This window comes from Lepisma saccharinum, chromosome 26 (assembly GCF_977018435.1).
Source record: "Lepisma saccharinum chromosome 26, izLepSacc3.1, whole genome shotgun sequence".
Classification (NCBI taxonomy): Eukaryota; Metazoa; Arthropoda; class Insecta; order Zygentoma; family Lepismatidae; genus Lepisma; species Lepisma saccharinum.
In genome coordinates this window covers 2,889,627-2,906,807 of record NC_139254.1, presented here as the reverse complement: position 1 = coordinate 2,906,807, position 17,181 = coordinate 2,889,627, and the positions used below count along the sequence as shown (strand labels likewise).

Genomic DNA, 17,181 nt, shown 5'->3' with positions numbered 1-17,181 from the left:
CGAAGCAGAAATGAGTTGCACATAATCTTAGAAATATGGTTTTTATAGTTCAAAATAACTATGTTTTATGAAGTCTCATTAGTTTTTCAATGGTTTAAACCACCTATTCCATATTACCCGACTATTTCATATTAGCCTCCATTTGTAACTTTTTTTTAAAATGTTTTTTTTATAACAGCAAAATAAATAGTATTTTTCTTACAAGTGACACGTCATTACAATTAGTTATAGTATGTACTCATGATGATTTTGGGTATTTTATTCAAAAACTAGTGCAGCTATTTTTAGAAATGTAAATGGTATTCCATAATACCCTCTTCTCATCTAAAAGCCCATAAGGGCCCATACTGAACTCTTAACTTGGGCTCCACTATACATAAAATAGCCAATGGCATCAGAAGTATTCGCTGTAAAGTGCAAGTTTCTGTACGAGTAAAGGGAAGATTAGGAGGTAAACAGGAAGTAGCCATTCTCGGATGTCTAGTGACGTAGTAACCTGTTGTGACGTCATATCGCTTCCTCCAGGAAATTCACTCTCGAGCGTCGCCTCTCACCGCACGAACGTCTCAACTCCTCGCTTGTCAGTAGCCAAGATTATTGCTTCATCCAACGTTCCCTGCTCCGAAAACTAACCGGCCGATACAATAATCTATAAAACCATTTTTAGAAATTAGACACGTTTTAGAAGACTGTTGTGTAAAGTCACTTTACTTTACACTGTTATTTCCTCTGCAGTCGATATCACCATATTTCCGACTCTCACAGCCGCAACACCAGATCGCGAGAAAGGTCCCTTATGCCCATTGCACTCCACAAATCCAACTTTTATGCAAATCATTTTCCTGTTATCTCAGCAGGCCTTTGGAACAGGTTACCACCTGAAATTCATGCCTCTTCCTCAATTGTGACGTTCAAAAAATGTTAAAATTACATCTATTAAATAATGAAAATTAAACATTTGACTTCCCAAACTAAGTAGCAGGTACGGAGAATGACGGAAGTAAGTAAGGTAGAGGGGAAAAACATGATTATATATAATATTTAAGATGAATGATCTAACTACTCTGACGAAAATAAACTATGCTGCTAGGACATATGTGTGTTTTTTTTTTTTAGAAAAAACACTAACAAACGTGACGTGATGATCTATCAACAAACTTCCTAATCGATCGGCCAACCTGTATGTATCTATCTTGATTATATTTACACGTAGATCTCGCAAAAAAGCAGGATTAATGGGGCACACGGCTTGTCAACACTCACGAGGAATCTGACTAAGAAAATAATATATCTACTTACCAACTTTATTAGAAGAGTGTATTATAAAATTATGAAATGTAAAACAAATGTAACTGCTGCATAGCTGAAAAGCAATTTATACACAAAAAAAATAACAACCGTGCTTTTTCTGTTTTGAAAAGTTACTACAGAGTTGATTGATTTGCTTTATTTTACTTGGCTTTTGGTGCAACTTTTTGCCTAAGTTTCGAAGATGGAGATGATGATATGATGAAATTGATGAATCGACACTCACAAATATCCATGCCCAGGCCGGGATTCGAACCCGGGACCCCTGGCGTCGTAGCGCGGTGTTACCACAGAATTGCCTTTAGTACAGCTTTTAGTATTATTATTATTATTATTATTATTATTTTAAAAAGCACGTAAGAATACTAACATATATTACAAAAATAGTGATTGAATATTGAAACATACTAAACCATAAAGAAAAGAAGGAAAATGATACGTGTGTAAACTGATCACGAAATAATGCAAGTAAATACAGTTGAAAATGAACAGGACAAAATGTAAATGATACGTAAGATACCTTACTTGCATTATCACACTGATTACCCGGATTTTTACAGATCTCTTGAATTCATCTCAACAAATTTGATCTAAGACATCGCCTAAAGAGTGTAAATTATATCCAAACAGATGTGTCACCAGCAGAGCTTCGGGATGTGGACATTATCCTGCAACGTCGACATCCCTGCACAGCTCTACTGTAAGTTGGGTTGCAGAAGGGCAGAATTTGTAAATTTTTCTTTTCTAATATTTGTGAAATATTTAACAAAATTCTGCCACCATAGATCAGTCTCATCTCATCATCATCTCATCTGCAATTTGGACGGTTTTCTTCCCATGTTGAAGTTTCGTAAGATTTATTCTCATGCCTTCTTATTTGTTAATTCGGCCTTTTATAATTTGATTTTCTTCATTGTTTTGGCACAGTTATATTTTGCACAACTGTCCTGCGAAGTGAGTAAGAACATAACATTGTATGTATGGAGTAGGATTTACTTATACAGGGTGGCTCAAAAAGTCACTTAACACCCTCGGTACAAGGCCACTGCAGCGCGCAAATGGAAATGGTGATGACGAATCGTTGCCAGGACAAGGGGGAACCACATTGATGCCACCCGCACGGTCGGCGGCCATCTTGATGTCCGCCATCTTTAATTCAACTTCAGAATTTTAAATGGGAAGGGGGTAATATGATATATAAAACCAGGCTACATTTTCACGAGAAATGCAATGGTGAAGGTTTTTTCGACGTATCTTTAACCAGTAAAAAGTTATGACTGAATTCTTGTACCAATTTGGTCCTTTTCGAGGTGTTAGAAAAGTGCCTTAAAATTTGTTTAGCGCATCGGTAACGCATCGAGATCAAAGTGATGTCTAGGGAGAGAAGATCCCATGCCATTGCACACGATTTTTTGTTGATACATCCACCAAGAGCTGCGCATTATGAATGGTTGTCGCGAACAATTTACAGTGTGATGATTCCATTAAATGAAAAGTCCTTCACAGTGACAAGGCTAATGTTGAACTAGGCCTAGGTAGCTACTAGACCTGATTCATTTTTTTCCTTTTTTTAAGAGAGAGGGAGAGAGAGAGAGAGAGATTCAGATTTACTTAATTTGCTTGTTAATGCATCCATTTTGTTCTTTTTCTATTTAAATTGCCATTTTATCGATCATGGTGTAATTTTTATGTAGATCCCGATCTATAATTCATGATGCAGCAACAGATGTTCAAAAAATAAAATCCAAGGGCTCCTTAAGGAGAAAAGCAAGGCATGTTATGTTCCTAGCTGTGTCGTGAAAACTATATACATATGCCACTTTCTAAACGGTAGTCATTCAAAAGTTTGTCATTTATTCGATGGTATCTCTGTTGTTTTTTATCCGATTGAATAATATCTTTTTTCAAAAATAATAATAATAATAATAACTGTATCTTAAACTTTCTTATTTTGAATCGTCTCTTTCTTCCAGGTGGGATAAAGGGATGTTTGTAGAACACTACTGGTCTCCATTCTGTCGTCTTGCAATGAAGGAGTCCCGGGTTGGATCCACGATGGTGGCACAATGAACAGTGGTTCCGGTCCAACTTTAAACTTTAGGTCTGGTTCCGATTAGTCTAAGTGTGCATAAAGTGAAAATAAAACAATGGACGAATCTAAAATTATAGTCAATTTTGATTTAGGTAAGTGATTTATATTTAGGTTTTTGAGGTCTGGTCTGGTATTACCACCGATAGAAATGATTCTATGTATTTCAAAATTCTTCCACAAACAGTTCATATCATAACAAAACAAAATTTACTAATTCGCTTACATTTTTGTTAGGGCACATCTTTTGGGGCATATTAATGGATAGTTTAGGTATGGTGTATTTTCAGATCATAAAAATCCTACCTTCTTGCAACATAGAAATTTCCCGTAAGTAACCCGAGACGAGGTTCATTATATTGATCTTCCAGGGGATTCGATGAACGCAAATTCCCCTTTCCTGCAGGAAGACAGGAGCAAGATGCCGCCCAAACTCCTGCAGGGCATGTCCTTTGATTCTCTCGCCTTAATCGTTATCTTCCACCGGATCTATCTTAAAGGCGGAGCTGCTGGTATTGCACAGGCAACATGGAACTTACCAAGGAAGAGAGGAAGATTTATTCTCCAAGAGGTACGAACTGTCCGTAAGTGTTTGCACCAAAGCGAAAAGGGTGCCAGTGTAAAATTTGTTGACCCCATTGTATCTTTATTATCAAGGTTCTCTGGTTTCTCCACTATTGCCAGGCACTTTCAAATAAATTCCTGGACAAATCTGTGAGTGGAAATATGAAACCAGTATATTTGAATTGTTGTTTTTAAGTCCACTTGATGCACAGAAAGGCTAATCGGGACCCAACCTGCAGTTTAAAGTGGGTTCCGAACAACTGCGCCTTGTGCCTATAGTAGGTATCGAACCCGGGAACTCTTGATTACAATGCGACGACATTACCACTCCGCCATCGGTGAGGCCCTTCCAGTTGTAGAACATATCAAATTTTATAATTAGCCATTTATTACATGCGAACACCTGTTTGTATCAAATAAGGGTTTAAAAATATGTAACGAGTTCGAGCTCATTTCAAGTCCGCTTTGTGCACAGATAGCTTAGCAGAAACTGCATATACAGGTTTAAAATGGGATCCGAATCACTATGTGCTTCCACCAGGTATCCAATTAGGGATAAAAGTAAGTACAGAATACATATTCACAGGTATTTCAACAATCATATTTCTGGATTTTTCCGTGGTTTTGAACAGTTTCGTAAGATTTTCATTAGTTTTTAGTGATACCTTAATGTTTCCAGACTTTCTCCACGTTTACCAGGAAATTCGAGCGAGGGAGAACCCTGTCTGTCAAAGGGCTGCTGGACCCTTGGCCTCCACCAGCAAAGTCAATTTAGAAAATTTCTCTCCTTGATATAAGAAATTCTTAAAAATTACATCTCTTTAGAATTCTTTGTAGAGCATTTAATTAAATCCTCGTGTGAATTGCTGTAGCTCTTGTCTAGATGCCTGTGACAGAAATAGGGTTATGGCTTATACCGGGTGTGGCATAAGCAATACGATCGAATGGCCTCCGCTGTCCCCTGACTTGTCGTCCCCAGATTTTATCACGTGGGACTACTTAAAGAACAAAGTATACCAACACCGTATACAGAACCTGGATGACCTGACTGACGAGTTTAATGCCGTTACAGTGGACTTTACTGCGCTGCGTGTGAGAATGTGTGCTGAGGGGGGGGGGGGGTGACATTGGTAACTTCATGGAGAACAGAGACTGACTTAACCATATTGACAATTCCATTTAAATACTTTTAGTGTGCATTAACCATGCTTACGCCAATGTACAAACTACAGCTACTGGTTTCTGCCAACAATCGTCAACTACTTATACCACACCCAGTTGGAATATTGGATGTGTTCCTTAAAAGACTTAACGACACATCGAAGGTTACTAGGCTCGTGAACCTGGTGAAACCAGTTATTTTACAGACTTACGGGTCGCTTTAGGCGAAAGCGCAGGCGCAGCGTTTTGGTTACAAAAGTGTCCACATTACGTCCAATGGAACATGGAAGGCATGTCCTTCTGGTAGAAATAAACACCACTACGGGCATTACTACTCATTTAAGAACAGTTAAGGCAAACTCGTCTTATGCATGTTACTTCACATCGCTTCCTGTTAAAATTATAATACGTTTTCAGAACTAGTGCAGTTTGAAGCAATCATGCACACGCATTGTCTGCAAGCAGCAAACGATTCTCACTGAACAGACCAGCCTCCCGGTGCGGCGTTGTTTCGCACGATAGTCATTTTCGTGTTTGTTCGCACGGTTTCTTATCTCATTGCAATCGGGGTGTTGTTCCGCACGGCTGCAGCAGGCGAACAGAAAGCATAGAGGAATTAAAGATTATTGGAATGAACACCTGCTGTTTGTTTGGTAGTGACGACGGGGCTAACACCTGTTGTTTGTTTGGTAGTGACGATGGTATAAAGAGACATGCTGCTGTCCTGCTTGGTAATTCTGCTGTGAGAAGGAATTGTGAGAAGTTCTCATCGTCGCAATGGAGATTATAAAATCCAATAGGGGCAGTCCTGTCTTACTGTTTGATGTTCTACGTTTCGAAGATGAAACCTCGTTTTCGCAGTTTGGCAAAGTGTAAGGAGAGAAACTATTATTATGTTTCGGATACGAGGGTATGGCGGCCGCACTGCGGGGAAGCGAAGAATGGTTTCTGGACAGAACATTTAAAAGTTGCTGCAAGCGCTTTTCGCAGTTGTACACAATACACGCAGATCTTGGAAGCACAGTTGACTGCACAGCAGTTGTTCCTTTGTTGTACGCATTGCCCCCGGACAACACCCAGAGCACCTACAGTCAACTGTTTTCTTTTGTGAAAGCCTGGTGTGGTGGGTACCAGCCAGAGGTGATCAAGGTTGATTTCGAACAAGCATGTATAAACTCGCTAAAAATTACATTCTCCGATGCCCAGGTATCAGGATGTAACTACCACTTCGGCCAGAGTATCTGGGGAAAAGTTCAGAGCCTAGGTCTCTCCGAGGCATACAAAAATAACGAAGATATACGCCGCCATATCAGGATGTGTTCATCTCTGTCGTTGATACCTAGGGAAAGTATTAGTGATGGATGGCTGATCGTTATAGAAGATTGTCCAACAGGAGAGAAAATTGAACTGTTTACTAACATTCCGTTAGAGACATGGAACTGCTACGGTCAGAGACACAGAACCAACAATGCTATCGAGGGTTGGCACCACAAATTAAACTCAACAATATCCAGGAGTTCTCCACACATATTTTCGCTTGTAAAGGAACTCAAAGATGGCGCTGCAGCGGCTTTCATTTGTTTCAGAAGAATTGAGATTGAAGGTAATCATCACAAAAAAAGGAAAATGACGTATATTAAACTTGACGCCACGATAAATTATATCCAGGAAAATCTGGTAAGGAGCGGTGATCTTAAAACCTGTTTGAGAAGATTGTGCTACATGCAAAGATATGTTAGTGTTTCCTGTAAGATTTGTTCTTCTTGGAACAATACATTGGAAAGAAACTATAAATAAATCTGTGTTTAACATTCAATTTTGCTATTTATTTTTCTAAGTCATTTTCCTTTCCAAATTGAATAACAGTATTCATTAATGCTTTGCGTCAAAGGGCTTATTAGTGTCTTTATTTTGTTTTCGTTTATGGTTATTTTCATTCGATTAATCTTTAATTCCTCTATGCTTTCTGTTCGCTTGGTGCGGCCGTGCGAAACAACACCCTGATTGCGATGAGATAAGAAACCGTGCGAACAAACACGAAATCAAAGTCGTGCGAAACAACACGCAATCGACTTACGAACAGCAATAACGAACTTCACCAAGTTCACGACAGGACTTGTAGAATGGCCAGTACCCAGTTGAACGGGTTAAACTCATGTGACTTTCGGAACGCGTCCATTGTAGGCGGTGAAAGGCAAAGTATAAAAAGGTATGCTGCTAGAGCCCACTATATACACACACAGGCTCTTCGGGACTGGACCTACAGCTTAAAGTGGGATTCGATTCACTGTGTGCTTCCACCGTATATGTAACTTGAGACCCACTGATTACAGACGACGCCATGGGGGGAGGGGGTTCTTACATTGGATAAGCGTGTAAAACGCACGAGCTTGCAACACTACATGTACATCTCTGAGTCAACCTCCCCTTCTCCAAAGTCTAGTCCCTCTCGCCTCGCATCCACCTCTCCAGAAGTGCGCGCGGGGAGGGGGGGATAAAGATCCAATCACTCTGAAAGCCCCCCCCCCATCCTTTCTGTATTTGAAAAGGTTCCACGAGTAGACGGGGGGAAAAGGGGGCGGAGGCCTCTTCCTTGCTACGTAGAAACAGGCCCAAACCCAGGTTTTCCCGATAGACGAATAATAAACATAGAAGTAGAAGTCCTGTAGCGCACCTAGCGACACTTCGTGAAAGCTCCCTCGACCAGGTTGAGGAAAAAGGACGGAAGCAATACAGGGGATTGCCGTATAAAGAGACGGCATATTTTCTTGTCAAAAAAGAGAAAAAAATAATACTGAGATGTACAATGGTACGGATCGTGAGATTGCTATTTTTCCACGTGCAAATCGAAACTCCAAACGAGACGTGGAGCCCTGCCTCGCGTGTGAAAGAATAACACGGCAATATCTCCGATCCACTGCTCGCTGTCGGGTCACAACAAGGGTTGCTACCTAGGAACGCACAAGAAAGAGTGGAACCGTGGCTTTCTGTAAACCAGTTGACATGGAAAATATTGCCTGAAAATATTGCTATCTTTTTTCAATATTTCAATATTCCACATTCAGAATTTTTTGTAAACATGGTCACAGCCTTAACTTCGCCATGTAAAAGAAGACGAAATAAATAAATAAATGAAAATTCTCGATGGAGCTGTTTTTGTCACACCAGGTACTATCAAGAAGTTCCTGGAAAGGATTTTACGAGAAAGTTAAGCTGAAATACCTCCGTTCCACTTGCAACCCTAACAGTTGTCACGTGGGTGCTTCCAACCACTAGCAGTAGTGCAGCACCTGCTTTCTTCTCTGCCCACCAAAGTTGCTCCAACTAAAGCCCATGTGATCAAAGATGAAACTTAGAATTAACTTCTTTTCGTTTTGCGTCCCAAGGCAACATAAACCATGAACAAATCAGGTTGGACCAGTTGCCATGGTGAAGGGGAATTCTTGTGGTACACTGCATTGCCAAATTTATGTAAAAGAGCCACGGTTCGGTTTCCAAGGAGTGGCTAAGCTAACGGTCTCCGCCGGTTAGGAAATGACTGGGTCTCCATTCTCTTCCTAACCTTTAACCTTAAACACCGAGCGAAGGGTGTATGTTGACAGCAGGTGGTGTCCTTTACGACTAGCCAAAAAATCATGGGTGTGGCAACATTGCTCTTTGCAACTGGAAACTTCCACATCTGGAAACGAAAAGTCTGGGTACGTTATTTGATAGTTCTGGCTTTACTAAGCACTTTCTGAGATGGACACATCTGTATGTTAATCTATGGCCATTGTAAAACAAATAATTAGTTTGTGTTTTATTGCATGCTTGAACACTTTTATGTTTTATATCATATTTAAACATTAACAGAAATTTCTTGAACTTTTAAATAATCCTAAGAAATTGTAATAGACGAAACCATGTAAAATTAGGGACCTCCCGATGGTAAGGTGGTAGCGTCGTCGCCCAGTTCGATACCCGATGGAGGCACATAGTGGTTCGGATCCCACTTTAAACTGTATGTCCAGTCCCGATTAGCCTTACTGCGCATAAAGTGGACTTAAAACACCAATCAAAAACCATGAAGAATTACACACAACTTCTTCACTTTCGTGGAGACAGGTACACAACTCTAGCGTTGTCTAGGAGAAAGTATGCAAATTTATTGTACAAATACAGTAGAGTCTCGAGACAGGACTGGACCGTGAAGAGCTGATTGGGGGAGGTGACTGGAGAGGTGGTGCTGATCGCATCACCCTCCAAAATGGCCGAGATCGTGAATGTGTGGAGACATTAATTCCATACATGCCCCTGAGACTAAGGTTTTTAGCAATATGCAGGGGAATGTTTTACTTTGACCTGTGTATGTGTGTGTGTGTACAGTCGTGGAAAGAAATATTCCCGGATAAGACTACTTATATTAACGATCTATGGGGGAAGTACTTTTTCCTATGGCTGTACATATCCCCCTTTCTGTATACGTATACACAAACAAATGCACATGTTTGATTTGATTGTTATTTAGTGCCGCTTTTCTGTCACGTTCGGCTAATTACGACTGTGAGGATGATGATATAATGAAATTGATTGCTACCTGCCCGGTTTTATCAGTCAAACATTATCCTTCGCGGAGAGCAAGGAACGTTTGAAGCCTACTCTGAGACGTGGGTTAGACTTCAAGACATTTTATGACACATTAAACTTACACTGTGACAATCTACTGTCAAAAAAGAACACTCACGTTCGAGCTAAAACTGTATTATCCTTTAAAACTTTTCATTCAATAACACTCACAAAATCATGCATTTAAATCAATTTACATCATCCTTCTAAATATAACTCACTCATGTTCCGGGTTCGATTCCCGGTAGAGGCACATTGCACAGTGGTTCGGATCCCACTTTAAACTGTAGGTCCAGTCCCAATTAGCCTTTCTGTATATATATATATATATATATTGGTTGTGGACAAAATCCATGCACCAGTTAACAATTTATCAATTGGTATTATTTACATAAAGGTAAAGGTAAAGTGCTCCCCTGTGCATAGCACAGAGGGGGTGCACATAATATTTACTCACAATTATTCCTTTCATAATAAATAGTTTTCAAATTTCATTACACTTTTACAGAATTATATTAGACTTATTAAGATATTTTGTAAGAATATAGATTACCGAGGATGAAGGTGAAGTCAGTAAACAAGGCAGTGTCTGTGGTGCTTTATGTCCACTCTTGTACAATCCCTGTAAAAATGGTTCTCTGTAAGTTTCATAAAGTTTGCATTGAAATATAATGTGGTTTGGAGTTGCAGTATATTCAGTGCACAAACTGGTGAAGTCACTAAATTCTTCTTGTAAAGGTTAGCTGCGGCGATAGTGTGATTTAATCTGCAGCGGATTAGAGTTGTGAGGGAACTTCGGGAGAGTTGAATCTGTTTAAACCAACATTCCATTGGAATTCTTTGGATTTAAAACAGCAATTCAATTCAATTTAATAATTATAACTAACATCTCCTAGCAAGTTTCAAGTTAGTCAATAACCATCCGAACGAATTGCAAAATTGCTTGAAAAGAAATTATGATGTCATAATGTGACAAAAGTATTGCTTTTTTAATTGGGGGCGTAACATGGTGAAGGGATATTCATAAAAAAAACACTCAGGCCTGGATTCGAACCCGGGACCCCTGGCGTCGTAGCGTGCTGTGCTAACCACGGACTCGGCTGCATGCATATGTGATACACACAGGAAACATTAGTGCGAATTAAAAAAAATCGACTGTTTGCCAGTCTTACGGCCCTGTTTGAAGTCGATGCCATAGTACCTGAGTGTGCAGCGAACCGTACCTGCACATCCAAGCCCCCCCCGGAATGGACGCAAAGCTTGTTACGGACTTGTCAATATCGAGCAACATAAACGGGACAGACCACGTAGTCGCAAGGGAGAACTTATCGATTTAGGGTCCGTATGAAGCATTCCTATCACATTTGGCCGACGTGTATCAACCGGACGCCATGTCCGGCCGCAAAATGGACCAGCGTCGGGGGCGCATCAAAGCGATCGGATGGGGGTAATCCCCCCGAATCAGCTCTCCACGGAAAACATCTCCCAGCGCTAATATACGGGGAGTAACAGGGCAATTCTCGTCAATTAAAATAATCCTGTGCTTTCCCGTCCACGTTATAATTGATTTGACACCTCTCCTCTTTACGAAATCCACTTGCCTCCCCCTGCAGCCCCGCCCAGATAAAAATGGCATCGTCTACTTTATGAACAGAGACTTCTGAACTATAGTGGCACCAGACGTGGTTCAACAGAAAACATAGCAAAGTTGGCTTTCTACAACGATTTGTTTCGACCACATCTCCAGCATAGAGAGTCGAACATAGAGTGCTGTAGGAAGAGGATTTCGTTCGAGCGCCAAATAGTTCGCACGGACAACGCTAGGTGGCGTAGGGAATCGAGAAGTTCATCGATCGAGCGAATAATGCTCGAACGGGCAAAACGAGTGGTATACACTCGAAGCAGTAGTACACGTATAACCAACATTTGTCTGTGTTAGTGGGTCCTCGAATATGGATCGTGACGTGAAAGATGCAGTGAAATTGAAACTTAAGTGAACATCATCTCCACGTTAAAATGTAGTTTAGTCTATCTTACAAATGCAGTGATATATGAAAATGAAATAAGAAGATTGTTGTGGGCTGAAACTGCCAGGACGGATATTTTACACTTACGTTGACTGATTGATTGGGTTGGTCTTTTAAGTCCATTTAATGCACACAAAGGCTAATCGGGACTGGACCTACAGTTTTTTAAAGTGGGATCGAACCACTACGCGTCTCCACCGGGAATGGAACCCGGGACCCCTTGATTACAAGGCGACGACGCTACCACTGCGCCATCGGAGAGACCATTTTTATACATACGTATCTTTGTTTAAGGTAGATTAAAATCACATTCCATTGAATGCGCTCGAGGGTAGGAGACTCGAACGTGTATGATGGAGCGAAAGTGGTCCCCCATCCATTGCACCATATCGTCATTCTCCTCATCTTCGCGATTAGCCAAAAGTGGCAGAAAAGCGAAGTGAAATAAACCACATCAACAACATCAACATACTGATGTGGTCTCAGCACCGGAAAGAGATCAAAGTACGCAACACGTGTAAAAAGGTTACTGAAACCGATCACTGAAACAGCAGAGGAATTTTAATACCAACCGCGGTAATATAGGGAAAACAAAGTCGTCAAAACAATATCAGAGCCGCGGGATAGAAACGGAGGGACCAATATATCGAAAGAGCGGGACCCGTGGCAACCACGCCACATCGGAAACGCTTCGTCCGAAATGGAAAAGTAATCCTGTCCGGTCGTTCAGTAACAGGTGTTCGCGTGAGAGCTTCTGCTAATCTCGGCGCTTCCTCTCGATCTCCATGAAGCAGCATTGATCACGGTCGTCGGAAGAAACTTTTTCGAAAAGGAAGAAGTTCGGAGAAGCAGCCCGTAGAATATCGACCGACCTGACAGCGTGAAGACATCGCCTTTTCATTATGAGGCAGATGCGCCTGCTTGTTTGGGGGGGAACACTTTTATCTCCGATATAACTCCTCGCGTTCAACAATCCATTATCCGGATCCCGTCACGGCCGAGGTACGTATGCCGCGCATAAAAGCCCCCTCCTCGAATGGTTTACCGATAAAAATATCACATGCGGATGAGATGCCCGATGCGAGACTTGTTGCAACGGATCCACAAAGGAGATTCGATCTTCGAGCAGCAGCGCTCGCATACTGAAGATGGGGATGGACTCCAGCGGGATACGGAGGGGAAGGGGAGGAGAGAGTGAGTGAATAAAGAGTAAGAAAGAAAGCAGTGGCGTATACGGAGTCCAAGATCAGAGCTATCTCACTATGTCACGTGGTCCTAGGCTATGAATAGAAATACATTCTCCAACTCATAGGAGATCAGGTTGCCAACTCATAGGAAATCAGGTTGCCAACTCATAGGAAATCAGGTTACCAACACATAGGGAATCAGGTTGCCAACTCATAGGAAATCAGGTAGCCAACTTATAGGAAATCAGGTTGCCAACTCATGGGAAATCAGGTTGCCGAAAGGCTTCTTCTTCTTTTCTTCCTTCTATTTTGGAAAAGACTACTTCTTCCTTTGTTCTTTCTATTTTTGGAAAGGACTTCTTCTTCTTTGATTTGGGAAAAAGACTTCTTCTTCTTTTTCTTCCTTTTGATTTGGGAAAAGGCTTCTTCTTATTTTCTTCCTTCTATTTTGGGAAAAAGGCTTCTTCTTCCTTCCTATCTTTGATTTGGGAAAGGCTTCTTCTTCTTTTCTTCCTTCTATTTTGGGAAAAGGCTTCTTCTTCTTTTCCTTCTTTTAATTTATTTCTTCCCTTTTTAAATCGTAATCTCATTTATTACATATATGCGATCGCTTTCCCCGCTTCTTTGGCAAACGATACAAGCTATACTTATAGAAAGAGTAGGGTCGACTAAACTTACAGTAGCGCCACCTCCTATGTAACGACCAAAAGGGGAATAGCCCAGGATCGCTAACAGAAAGCGCTGCCTATGGCCCAGTGCGTCTAATAAGAAGCGGAACCGTAAGTGTTTCGGGGCGTCTAATTGAACACAGCGCCACCGAGGGACGAACAAAGATAAAAGCTGACGATGTTCTCCTCGTCAGAGGTATTAAATCAAATTTTGATCACTAGGATCAAAAAGGAGAGAGATACAATTTCTGAATTCATTTGCTCACTTATTAACTTTCCTAATTGCTTAATATATGAGCATATTCTTAATTATCTTAATTGGCTATATACAACATTTTATTCACTCCTTCTATATTTTTTATACTCTTCCTTTATGTATTTTGCATTTACTCTAATATATATAATCCCGCTTCTCCGCTCCTAGTTTCTACAATGAGCTCTGCTCTTCTTTATATGACGCGCTGCCATCTATCGTTGCTCTCGGGAAACAGTTCTCCCTTGCATTTTTCATTGTGTCGTCGGAACTGGCACGTGACAATTTGAATTATCCATCGCATCTGAAACGGATAATTTGAAATCCGGATTTTGTGGCGAAAAATTCAAAATCGAAAAAAATTTCGAAACAGCGATGGAAACTTCACTTTCGAAAATCGTAAACCAATTTTCTCGAAAATGGCCATCCCTAGACTCCGGCCGCGGTATTTTCTAGAGTCGTTAAGCTTGGTTTGGAGAGAGACAAGACTTTTCGCCCTAAACACTGCATTTGTCCAACAATTACCAAACATTCCCTAATCCACGAGAAACATAGCCGGCGGCTTATCAGTCGCATTGATTTCCCATTTAAACCCGGCTACAATAAATCCTGGGGAAACCTTGTTGAGTGTTCACGCGTCTCTTCTTTCTTGACCCAACCAGCCTCGACAACCCCTGCGGCGGGTCGAATCAATAATAATGGTTTAACAGGAGCCACCGGGTGGCGAATAATTAGGAGTCGTTAAGTACAAAGTTGGGTTGCCACCGAGGCCTCAACTTGTGTGTCAAGACCCGTCCCCCTTCCCCCAACAACCCCCTCCCCGCGCAATGTTAATGCGGGTCAATACTTAGTGACAATCTCCAACTAGCAGCGGAGACGAACTGGGGCGGAAGCAGATTGCTGAAGGGGTGAATTATGTTTCGACCGCTGCGGAAGCAGGAAGCGCCGTAATTTCTTGTTTCTTGTGGATTAAACAGCCACAAAGCCGCCTCGGTGGCTGACAAACCAATTATATTCCATTTTTTATTACTATTGTTATTATTATTATAAAACTTGAATCAGTTCAAAAACTTTTTATCAGGTTATTATGCACAAAGTTTAAAAAAAAATACTATGACCAACATTACTCTGAATGGTTAACACAGTTGAATATGTTAACCTTACAAGAAAGAAGAAAAATGAAAAGGATAAATTTTGTAGAGAAGATATTAACTTTCTAAATTGACAGTGAATACTTTTTGAATAATCTATATCTTATAAAATTCACATGAGTTAGTAGCTGATCTTGTTGAAACCTACAATTTGAATTTATGTTGATGTATAAGATTGTAGGATCCACTGTTTTATTTTATAATTATGTATTTATTTTTTAATTTTGTATAACCAATTTTGACATAGTGATGTACCTGGTTGTTTAATTGTGATCATCACTTAAATATATATTATTATTATTATTATTAGAACAATACACAGTTAATTGCACAATATTATATAACAATAAACAATTATTAGTATAATAGATCTCGTTGAAAACTGTAACTTGAAGTGTAAATATGCTAACTTGTTATGTTATGTTATTCTACAGCTTATGTATTTTATTCGTGTAACTTTGTACTTTTGTATTTGACTTAGTGCTGTATTAGGTTTCATACTGTGCTCAACACTTAAAATAAAGATTACTATTATTATTATGGCTTTCCGTTGGCACAGTGGTAATGTTGTGACCTTGTAATCAAGGGGACCCGGGTTCGATACCCGGTGGAACCATATAATTTAGTTGTTCTGATCCCACTTTAAACTGTAGGTCCAGTCCCGATTAGCCTTTCCGTGCATAAAGTGAACTTAAATTCAATTATTATTATGTCCTTGGAGAGACATACTCGATCCACCAGATCACTGAATATCCACGACTGTTTTTCAGACATATATACATTTTTAACATTTCAAAAGTTCGTGTATTTTCTTATTAACTATAGCGCAAGAGAAAGCTCTAAAGGTTATGGGGAAATTTTGCTCATAAAGTTTGTGTGACCTCTCACCTGAAACTTTCATTTTTAGAATCTTGAGAAAAGTGGAACCATTTATTCTTTGGATTAAAGGGTAGAATATGACACATAAACTGGTTCCTGCTGTTTACACTTGATTTTTCGATCTAACGCAGTTTTGAATTCGGTTATTCCGTTGGAATATTAACAAAATGAACATCATTCCTGTTATTAACACTCCTGGTTTTTTTTGTGACTTGTATTGAACGATGCCAATTGCTAGAGGAGGGGTGCATGGACCGCCCCTCCTCACGCCCATGATCACTACCACTATGAGGAATGAATCGAATAAGAAATAATTAGGCTAGAACGTCAGAATGGAAATTTAGTATGTGGAGAAGAAGTGATGGAACGCTGGAGAGAGCATTTCAAAGAACAGATCTTCAAATGGGAGTATAAGCCATATTGTGGACCCACAGTAGGAGAAATTAAGAATTAGAAATTTGAAAAATGATAAAGAAAGGAGGAACGGGATTGTGCAAGTCCATCTACGAACTTGCGAGTATGATTTGGAAGAAGAGAAGAAAATCGAAAAAGGACGAACATGCCCACATTGATTGTTGTTGTCGTTGATTTCGTTTATTTACATCTTTTCTGCCACTTTTGGCAAATCGCGACGAACAGGATTTTCATGTGAACTAATTGGGCTAATAATCTCAAAATTTTCGTTTTTTTGTTTTGGAGAAGCTGCAAAAGTCAGGGAAGTTCTCTTTACGGAATTGTAAACACCCTGAGTTGCAGACCTATTTACCTATTGTTTTGTATTGATATATGGGAATTGCTATTGGTATGAAAATTAGAAATTTAAAATAAAATTTAATTTTTTTATTGTATTGTTATATATATATATTGTATTATAGTTTTGTAAATATGTAAAAAAAAGTTTTGATTGTATTAGAAATAAAATTTTATATGTAAAAAATCTTGTGTAAAAAATGTTTTTTATGTTAATATAGTTAAAGTTAAATGTGTATAAAATATTGTTATTTAATGTGTTTTATTTTGGTGAAAATAAAATAAATGTTCGGATGTTTATATGGTAATAGTTTGTAAATGAGTATATGTATAATATATTGGAATAATAAAGTATATTTTTTTGAATATGTTTAAAAGTATTGTAGAATTAAATTGTTGTAGGAATGTTTTTTAAAAAAGTAGATATTATTTGTTGTTAGTATTTGATAATTGGTATAATTGTTGTTTGTTGTTTTTTTCACTTTTCACTTTATTCGATACCTTCCAATCTACGAAGCTTCGTCGTTCGATTTCCCTTG

At 39.6% G+C, this 17,181-nt stretch overlaps 1 protein-coding gene across 2 annotated transcripts in view; it reads right to left on the bottom strand.

Annotated features, from left to right (window-relative positions):
- The window catches only part of heph (polypyrimidine tract-binding protein 1 heph), a 1,248,713-nt gene that overhangs the window by 878,595 nt on the left and 352,937 nt on the right, over positions 1-17,181 (bottom strand). The window lies entirely within an intron of this gene.